The following is a 10,852-nucleotide window of genomic DNA, read 5'->3' on the forward strand; positions in this document are numbered from 1 at the left end:
TTTCAACTTCCTTCCTAACTCCCTGTAGTCTGTTTTCAGGACCTCCTCCCTTTTCCTACCTATGTCGTTGGTACCAATATGCGCCACAACCTCTGGCTGTTTTCCTTCCCACTTCAGGATGTCGTGGACGCGATCAGAAACATCCCGGACCCTGGCACCTGGGAGGCAAACTACCATCCGTGTTTCTTTCCTGCGTCCACAGAATCTCCTGTCTGACCCCCTAACTATAGAGTCCCCTATCACTGCTGCCTTCTTCCTTTCCCTACCCTTCTGAGCCATAGTGCCAGACTCTGTGCCAGAGGCGTGGCTACTGTTCCTTCCCCCAGGTATACCGTCCCGCCCAACAGTACTCAAACAGGAGTACTTATTGTTAAGGGGGACAGCCACAGGGGTACTCTCTAGCATCTGATTCTTGCCCTTCCTGACTGTTACTCACTTAACTGTCTCTCGAGGCCCCAGTGTGACTACCTGCCTATAGCTCCTATCTATCACCTCCTCACTCTCCCTGACCAGACGAAGGTCATCGAGCCACTTCTCCAGTTCCCTAACGCAGTCCCTAAGGAGCTGCAGCTCGATGCACCTGGCACAGATGTGGCTGTCTGCGAGGCTGAGAGTCTGACACCGAATAGAGAATACTAGCCTCACACACATACTTTCTGTTTCTATACTTCACAAGTAACTGACCTCACCTCGAACAGTTATCGCCGAAGCCCTGTTGAGCCTACTTTATCTCCATCTACTCTGAAGCCAGCTCTATTATGATGTAGTGGCCATTACAGAGACTTGGCTGGCACGAGGGCAAGAATGGATTCTCAATATTCCTGGATTTCAGTGCTTTAAAAGGGATAGAGAGGGCGGAAAAAGGGGAGGAGGGGTGGCATTACTGGTTCAGGGATACTATTACAGCTACAGAAAGGGTGGGTAATGTAGCAGGATCCTCTTTTGAGTCAGTATGGGTGGAAGTCAGGAACAGGAAGGGAGCAGTTACTCTACTGGGGGTATTCTATAGGCCCCCTGGTAGCAGCGGAGATACTGAGGAGCAGATTGGGAGGCAGATTTTGGAAAGGTGCAAAAATAACAGGGTTGTTATCATGGGTGACTTTAACTTCCCTAATATTGATTGGCACCTGATTAGTTGCAAGGGTTTAGATGGGGCAGAGTTTGTTAAGTGTGTCCAGGACAGATTCCTGTCATAGTATGTGGACAGGCCGACTAGGGGGAATGCCATACTAGATCTAGTACTAGGTAATGAACCGGGACAGGTCACAGATCCCTCAGTGGGTGAGCATCTGGGGGACAGTGACCACCGCTCCCTGGCCTTTAGAATTATCATGGAAAAGGATAGAATCAGAGAGGACAGGAAAATTTTTAATTGGGGAAGGGCAAATTATGAGGCTATAAGGCTAGAACTTGCAGGTGTAAATTGGGAGGATGTGTTTGCAGGGAAATGTACTATGGACATGTGGTCGATGTTTAGAGATCTCTTGCAGGATATTAGGGATAAATTTGTCCCGGTGAGGAAGATAAAGAATGGTAGGGTGAAGGAAACATGGGTGACAAGTGAGGTGGAAAATCTAGTCAGGTGGAAGAAGGCAGCATACATGAGGTTGAGGAAGCAAGGATCAGATGGGTCTATTGAGGAATATAGGGAAGCAAGAAAGGAGCTTAAGAAGGGGCTAAGAAGAGCAAGAAGGGGGCATGAGAAGGCCTTGGTGAGTAGGGTAAAGGAAAACCCCAAGGCATTCTTCAATTATGTGAAGAACAAAAGGATGATAGGAGTGAAGGTAGAACCGATTAGAGATAAAGGTAGGAAGATGTGCCTGGAGGCTGTGGAAGTGAGCAAAGTCCTCAATGAATACTTCTCTTCGGTATTCACCAATGAGAGGGAACTTGACGATGGTGAGGACAATATGAGTGAGGTTGATGTTCTGGAACATGTTGATATTAAGGGAGAGAAGGTGTTGGAGTTGTTAAAATACATTAGGGCGGACAACTCCCCAGGGCCTGACGGAATATTCCCCAGGCTGCTCCACGAGGCGAGGGAAGAGATTGCTGAGCCTCTGGCTAAGATCTTTATGTCCTCATTGTTCACTGGAATGGTACTGGAGGATTGGAGAAAGGCGAACATGGTCCCCTTGTTCAAAAAAGGTAGTAGGGATAGTCCGGGTAATTATAGACCAGTGAGCCTTACGTCTGTGGTGGGAAAGCTGTTGGAAAAGATTCTTAGAGATAGGATCTCTGGGCATTTAGAGAATCATGGTCTGATCAGGGATAGTCAGCATGGCTTTGTGAAGGGCAGATCATGTCTAACAAGCCTGATAGAGTTCTTTGAGGAGGTGACCAGGCATAAAGATGAGGGTAGTGCAGTGGATGTAATCTATATGGATTTTAGTAAGACATTTGACAAAGTTCCACACGGTAGGCTTATTCAGAAAGTCAGAAGGCATGGGATCCAGGGAAGTTTGGCCAGGTAGATTCAGAATTTGCTTACCTGCAGAAGGCAGAGGGTGGTGGTGGAGGGAGTACATTCAGATTGGAGGATTGTGACCAGTGGTGTCCCACAAGGATCGGTTCTGGGACCTCTACTTTTCGTGATTTTTATTAACGACCTGGATGTGGGGATAGAAGGGTGAGTTGGCAATTTTGCAGACGACACAAAGGTTGGTGGTGTTGTAGATAGTGTAGAGGATTGTTGAAGATTGCAGAGAGACATTGATAGGATGCAGAAGTGGGCTGATAAGTGGCAGATGGAGTTCAACCCGGAGAAGTGTGAAGTGGTACACTTTGGAAGGTGTTACGTACCCCGTAACTGGGTTGCCAAACCAGCAGAAATGGATCACTCAGTTGGAGTCTGGATTACTAGAACTAAGAAAGTTTTATTAAAGAAACAAGCAACACAGTACTCTAATCAAAAGGTTAATGAATGCTACAGTTCAGCAATGATAAACATACATGTACACAGAATTAAGATAACAGGATCAATCAAGCTCTATCGTTGTCTAGGGGTAAATGACCAGTTTCAAAGCGACGTAAAGTTCAGTTCAATTTAGTTCAGTTCAGTTCGCAGTAATCGCTGCCGTGGGAGATGGACAGTGCGGGGGAAGGAGAGAGAGAGCAAAACGAATGAATATTCAAAACAGCTTCCACACAAACCTTCGCAGTCAGCTTTTGGGCGAGTCCTTTGTGATGTCATCTGAGGTCACTGACCGTGACCCCTCCGTTTCCAGATACGATCATTTCTCTGCGGTGAACCCGGCACCCAGGCAAGGGTGGACACACACCAGGTTCCCGCCGATCGTGCCTTTCCACCCTGTGCGTCTATGGCCCGGTACTTCCCACCGACTTGTGAGAGACGCACCGCTTCCAGGGTCTCGTTACCTCGGGTGTTGTGTGTGTCCTGCCTTAGCGAACCTGTCCCTTTTTATCCCCCTGCTGGGGTATCGCCTGTCCATCACTTCAAACAGTTCAGGGTTCAAAGGGGGAGCCGATCTTGACAGCTCTCTCCTTCTGTTACTCTCTCTCCCGTCCCTTCATTACACATCTCCAAAAGCTGCTCCATTGTTTTCCTTATCTCTCTCACTCCTAAAGACAAGTGGCAGACCAACTGCTGATCCCACTGGTGCCAGCACAAGACAGCTACATCTTAATCTATGTGTATTTTTGTCACACTTCCCCCCTTTAAGGATTTTTACCAGGGGTAAAAATTACAAACATGAATACATTATTTGATACACACAAATATACATCTTTATCAGCTATTTGGCTAATACAGCGAGTTTGAAGTTGTCAACACCTGACAGACAGTCAGCCATCACGTTTTCTGTTCCTTTTATATGTGTTATTAATAATCCCTTAGACCAGGCTCCAACTTAGCAAACTTCATAGTGGCCAAAAACACTGATGAATTGCGATCAGTGTAACCTCTCATTGGGTTTCGTCCCGGACCACGATAACAAGGGTCGTCCCATTCCGACTTGGTTTTCTCTCGCAAGGGCTTAGTAGGAGGGGGAGGAGTAGTAACTGCAGAGTTATTGCAAAACTTCCTACAGTACCCCACCATCTCCAAGAGCCTTCTGAGGGCCCTCTTGTCTGTTGGGGTTGGGATGTTGGAGATAGCCCGCACTTTAGCTTGCATCGCTGCCAGCTGCCCCTGTGTCACCACAATTCCCAGGTAAGTGGTTTTTGTGTGGCCGAACTCATTTTTTTCAAGGTTCACTATCAAGCTGGCCTCAGACAGCCGTATGACATCGCCACCTCTGTGTTCGTCAGCCCTTTAGTCACTGAATTACTCATTTTATATGACTGTTGCTCACTAGGCTGACCTAGTGTAACAAACACCACTCAACGTCCCAGTTCTTTGCATTGCCTCGGGACAATCAAACACACGTGTGCGAGTTGTTTAATTACTTCTCCTAAAGAGTCACTTTGTTCGGGGATTGAGGGAGAGACCTTATCAGCAGAGCTGGCCAAAACAATAGCCTTCTCCCATCTGGTTGATACCATACCCATCTTTTCAAAATGGTTTTTCTCTCTTATCAGGGGGCCCCTAGCTTCATTGATTTCCGCGCTAACACCGACTAGGTTTGTTAGCATATCAAAAGCCTGTGACCATCTCAGTTCGCGTCGGCCATAAACAATAACATCCTTCCTCCTGGGCAGCCGGTAAACCTCTTTCATGATTCCACCAACTGTTTCCTCCAGCACCGCAAAATGTCCACTGGGGGGTACCTTGTGGACCAGGTTAAAAATCTCATCCCCATAACTCTTTTGCACCACCCCCCATTCCTCATCTGTGGGTACGGTCCTTGGTCTCCCTTTCTTCCTCAGCACTTCCTCCTCCACACAATAGCCTACTAGTTCCCTTGTTAATTCTGTGTCAGAGAGAGCTGCCTCCGCCAAAACCATCAGCCCCTCGTCTCGCTCCTGCGCCTGCACAAATTAATAATCCCTTAGACCAGGCTCCAACTTAGCAAACTTCATAGTGGCCAAAAACACTGATGAATTGCGATCAGTGTAACCTCTCATTGGGTTTCGTCCCGGACCACGATAACAAGGGTCGTCCCATTCCGACTTAGTTTTCTCTCGCAAGGGCTTAGTAGGAGGGGGAGGAGTAGTAACTGCAGAGTTATTGCAAAACTTCCTACAGTACCCCACCATCTCCAAGAGCCTTCTGAGGGCCCTCTTGTCTGTTGGGGTTGAGATGTTGGAGATAGCCCGCACTTTAGCTTGCATCGCTGCCAGCTGCCCCTGTGTCACCACAATTCCCAGGTAAGTGGTCTTTGTGTGGCCGAACTCATTTTTTTCAAGGTTCACTATCAAGCTGGCCTCAGACAGCCGTATGACATCGCCACCTCTGTGTTCGTCAGCCCTTTAGTCACTGAATTACTCATTTTATATGACTGTTGCTCACTAGGCTGACCTAGTGTAACAAACACCACTCAACGTCCCAGTTCTTTGCATTGCCTCGGGACAATCAAACACACGTGTGCGAGTTGTTTAATTACTTCTCCTAAAGAGTCACTTTGTTCGGGGATTGAGGGAGAGACCTTATCAGCAGAGCTGGCCAAAACAATAGCCTTCTCCCATCTGGTTGATACCATACCCATCTTTTCAAAATGGTTTTTCTCTCTTATCAGGGGGCCCCTAGCTTCATTGATTTCCGCGCTAACACCGACTAGGTTTGTTAGCATATCAAAAGCCTGTGACCATCTCAGTTCGCGTTGGCCATAAACAATAACATCCTTCCTCCTGGGCAGCCGGTAAACCTCTTTCATGATTCCACCAACTGTTTCCTCCAGCACCGCAAAATGTCCACTGGGGGGTACCTTGTGGACCAGATTAAAAATCTCATCCCCATAACTCTTTTGCACCACCCCCCATTCCTCATCTGTGGGTACGGTCCTTGGTCTCCCTTTCTTCCTTAGCACTTCCTCCTCCACACAATAGCCTACTAGTTCCCTTGTTAATTCTGTGTCAGAGAGAGCTGCCTCCGCCAAAACCACCAGCCCCTCGTCTCGCTCCTGCGCCTGCACAAATTCTTTCCTGGCTAATGCTAAGTCTGTCTCAGCTCCCTCACTACCTCTTGTTTCACTACACTCCTTCTTTTCACTTTCTACCCTCTTCTCGTACAAGGCTGGCAGAAACGTCTCAGCTAAATTTACTACTGCAGTCCCGTGATGAACATGTGAGTCCATGGGCGGAGCCTCAATGCTGGCAGGCTGACCTGTCAATCTCACTGCTGGGAACACAATTCCCCCGGCGAGGTCATTACCGAGCAAGACTTCCACGCCTTTCATCGGTAATTCGGACCTCACCTCGATCGTGACTAGTTCAGAGACCAGGTTGCTTTGTAAGTGTATCTGGTGCAAAGGGACGGCCTCTGTCCCTCCCCCAATACCTTTGACCTTGACCTCCCCAGTCTGGGTCTCTGAGCTAAACTCTAATACACTCTTCAGTATTAGTGACTGACACGCTTCCGTGTCTCTCCAGATCCGCACTGGAACTGGTTTTAACCCCTCCTTCACTGACACCAATCCGGCCGAGATAAACCTCTCACACCTTTCCTGAACTTTGGCAGACCTGTCCTGTCCTAGCGGTTCATTTACCAGCTCGATACAGCCAGTCAAAATCGCCGTTTTTCCTTTTCCCGTCTCCTCCTTTGGGGCAAAGCACCTGGACGCAAAGTGTCCGACTTTCCCGCAATTATAACAGACGACCCCAGGAGACTTCCTACCAGACTGCCCCCAGTCTACCTTATCCTTCTCACTAGTCCCCGGCTTACTTTCTGACTTTTCTGGCGGACTCTCCCCGCCGTCCTGACTACCCTTCTGGTAGCCTTTACTCGGGGCAAACTTCATTTTATGCGTCAACGCATACTCATCCGCTAACTTAGCAGTTGCGGCTAACGTGGCTGCCTCTTTCTCATCTAGGTAGGGTCTCATACCCTCAGGGACACAACCTTTAAACTGCTCAATCAGGATCAGCTGTAGCAGTCTATCATAATCCCCCTCTACCCCCTTCGAGGCGCACCAACGCTCACAATATGTCTGCATCTCACGGGCAAACTCTAAATACGTGTGGTCCCACTGCTTCCTCGCATTCCAGAACCTCTGCCGGTATGCCTCCGGGACCAACTCATAAATCCTGAGGATGGCCTCTTTCACCACCTCGTACCTCTGGGCATCTTCCGCGGACAAAGCTGAGTAAGCTTGTTGGGCTTTCCCTTTCAGTACACTCTGAAGCAAGACAGCCCACTTATCCCTCGGCCAGTCCTGACTTGTAGCAACTTTTTCGAAATGGAAGAAGTCCCGATGCACGTCGGTATCGTCAAATGGGGGAACCAGCCTAACCTCCTGGGTTGCCCGGAACCCTCCACCTTGGTTCGGCACGGGCCCCTGCTCTGCCCTTATCTTTAACTTCTCCAGCTCGAATTCCCTTTCCCTCTGTTTCTCCTCTCGCTCCAGCTGTCTCTCTCTCTCTCTCTCCTGCCTTTCTAACTGTTTCTCTTTCTCCCGCCTTTCTAACTCTCTCTCTTTCTCCTGCCTTTCTAACTCTCTCTCTTTCTCCCGCCTTTCTAACTCTCTCTCTCTTTCTCCCGCCTTTCTAACTGCTTCTCTTCGTGTTCTAACTGCCGTACCCGGAACTCGTACTCGAGTCTCAGTTTTTCAAGCTGCACCTGTACCGCGTCTCCAGCAGGTTTTTCAATAGACACCACCTCCAGCTCGCCTTGGGGGAACACACCTTTAGATACATAGTTCTCTACGATAGCTCTGTGTATCTCCTCTCTCCTCATTGTCGACTTCCCCTTAGCAAGATTCAACCGTTTGGCCACGGCTACCAATTCCGATTTTCTGGCATCCTATAATGCCTCCAAGGTCGGCGCCTTTATAAATTCCTCAGCCTCCATTTCTGCTATTTGTCTTTTCTTCCTTTCGGGAATTTTGATGCAATCAATTTACTCCGTCCCAAATTTAGCGTTCAAAATCGCGGACGAGAACCCCACTTATGTTACGTACCCCGTAACTGGGTTGCCAAACCAGCAGAAATAGATCACTCAGTTGGAGTCTGGATTACTAGAACTAAGAAAGTTTTATTAAAGAAACAAGCAACACAGTACTCTAATCAAAAGGATAATGAATGCAACAGTTCAGCAATGATAAACATACATGTACACAGAATTCAGATAACAGGATCAATCAAGCTCTATCGTTGTCTAGGGGTAAATGACCAGTTTCAAAGTGACGCAAAGTTCAGTTCAATTTAGTTCAGTTCAGTTCGCAGTAATCGCTGCCGTGGGAGATGGACAGTGCAGGGGAAGGAGAGAGAGAGCAAAACGAATGAATATTCAAAACAGCTTCCACACAGACCTTCGCAGTCAGCTTTCGGGCGAGTCCTTTGTGATGTCATCTGAGGTCACCGACCGTGACCCCTCCTTTTCCAGATACAATCGTTTCTCTGCGGTGAACCCGGCACCCAGGCAAGGGTGGACACACACCAGGTTCCCGCCGATCATGCCTTTCCACCCTGTGCGTCTACGGCCTGGTCCCGCAACCGGCCTTCCAAAACTTCCCACTGACTTGTAAGAGACGCACTGCTTCCAGGGTCTCATTACCTCGGGTGTCGTGTGTGTCCTGCCTTAGCGAACCTGTCCCTTTTTATCCCCCTGCTGAGGTATCGCCTGTCCATCACTTCAAACAGTTCAGGGTTCAAAGGGGGAGCCGATCTTGACAGCTCTCTCCTTCTGTTACTCTCTCTCCCGTCCCTTCATTACACATCTCCAAATGCTGCTCCATTGTTTACCTTATCTCTCTCTCTCCTGAAGACAGGTGGCAGACCAACTGCTGATCCCACTGGTGCCAGCACAGGACAGCTACATCTTAATCTATGTGCATTCTTGTCACAAAGGACAAACTCCAAGGCAGAGTACAAAGTAAATGGCAGGATACTTGGTAGTGTGGAGGAGCAGATGGATCTGGGGGTACATGTCCACAGATCCCTGAAAGTTGCCTCACAGTTAGATAGGGTAGTTAAGAAAGCTTATGGGTTGTTAGCTTTCATAAGTCGAGGCATAGAGTTGAAGAGTCGCAATGTAATGATGCAGCTCTATAAAACTCTGGTTAGGCCACAATTGGAGTACTGTGTCCAGTTCTGATCACCTCACTATAGGAAGGATATGGAAGCATTGGAAAGGGTACAGAGGAGATTTACCAGGATGCTGCCTGGTTTAGAGAGTATGCATTATGATCAGAGATTAAGGGAGTTAGGGCTTTACTCTCTGGAGAGAAGGAGGATGAGAGGAGACATGATAGAGGTGTACAAGATAATAAGAGGAATAGATAGAGTGGATAGCCAGTGCCTCTTCCTCAGGGCACCACTGCTCAATACAAGAGGGCATGGCTTTGAGATAAGGGGTGGGAAGTTCAAGGGGGATATTAGAAGAAGGTTTTTTACTCAGAGAGTGGTTGGTGTGTGGAATGCACTGCCTGAGTCAGTGGTGGAGGCAGATACACTAGTGAAGTTTAAGAGACTGCTAGACAGGTATATGGAGGAATTTAAGGTAGGGAGTTATATGGGAGGCAAGGTTTGAGGGTCGGCACAACATTGAGGGCTGAAGGGCCTGTAACGTGCTGTACTATTCTATGTCTATGTTTATAAAGCTGTCTCCTTTTAAATTCTTCTCGCTGTTCTACCTGGCTGACGTCCACGCGCTTGAACAGTGGGTCCGTAGTCAATGTTGAGTAATATTGTAAATTTGTCATTGATTAAGCATTCTTGTTTAATACATATGTAACATACGTGAATTGCTTTTGGTATGATGCTACCTTGCGATACTGCCTCCCTTCATGTAAAAGACTCGTATCTCTTGGGTCTCTTGTTTTATTTTGAATTAGTTTAATGTGTTAAAGTTACAAAACATATAACACTGACGGGATAGTTATTAATGATGCTACTTGAGAAAGAATTTTGCATTTCACCAACTTGCATTGAAGATAAATATGGCATATCCTGTTCCTCTTGAAAGTAATACCAAGAGGTCTTGTGTGTAACTGCCTCACAGGGCTCATATGCAAACTTGACTTGCTAGCCAGCTCTGCTAACAGCCACGGGACTCAGTAGTGAGAAGACTACATTTCCTTAACAATATACTTCCAGGGTCAGTATGATTTGAGGTTCAGCCAAACAGGAACATCATGATGTCTCAATTAAAGAAACCTTGATTTGAGCTAATGCTGTGTAAATACTGCCCAATTTCTCCACAATTGTTGGTTGGCAAGAAATAACAGATCGTACACAGCATAAAATTATAAAGAAAATATATTAACAAATCACTGCTTTATGGAACAGTTTGTAGGAAAAAGAGAAGAAAAAAGGACCCATTTCAGTTCACCCAGTCCAAATGTGCACAAAAAGTTGGAGCTTATCGTGAAGTTGTCCTCCTTACTCACACTCTGGACCCACAGTTTGCATGAAAGCACACACTACATTTGAAACTTCGTTTGAAGTCCATCGCGAACAAACAGGCTCCCTCTCAGGAGTACTGGAGCCATTCATCTGCACAAAGAATTTTGTGCATCAGGGACGCTACTTCCCATGGCATTCTCAGCTATCTTCCCTCCTGCCCTCTCCGCAGCTCTCGCCAAAATGACCACAAACCACTCCAGTGTCCATCACAAATCTCTCTCCACCCAGTTCTCTCGAGAACATTCTCCCAATTCCACCATCCTGATTGGCTGACACAACATTCCTAAGTTGAACATCATAGCCCCTTATCTTTAGCCAGAACCAAAACATTCTACCAGCTACTAAAATGAAATATCTACTACATGACAGTGGAAAGCTTAACCAGGGCATT

The sequence above is a fragment of the Mobula birostris genome, chromosome 2, assembly GCF_030028105.1.
Source record: "Mobula birostris isolate sMobBir1 chromosome 2, sMobBir1.hap1, whole genome shotgun sequence".
NCBI classification, from domain to species: domain Eukaryota; kingdom Metazoa; phylum Chordata; class Chondrichthyes; order Myliobatiformes; family Myliobatidae; genus Mobula; species Mobula birostris.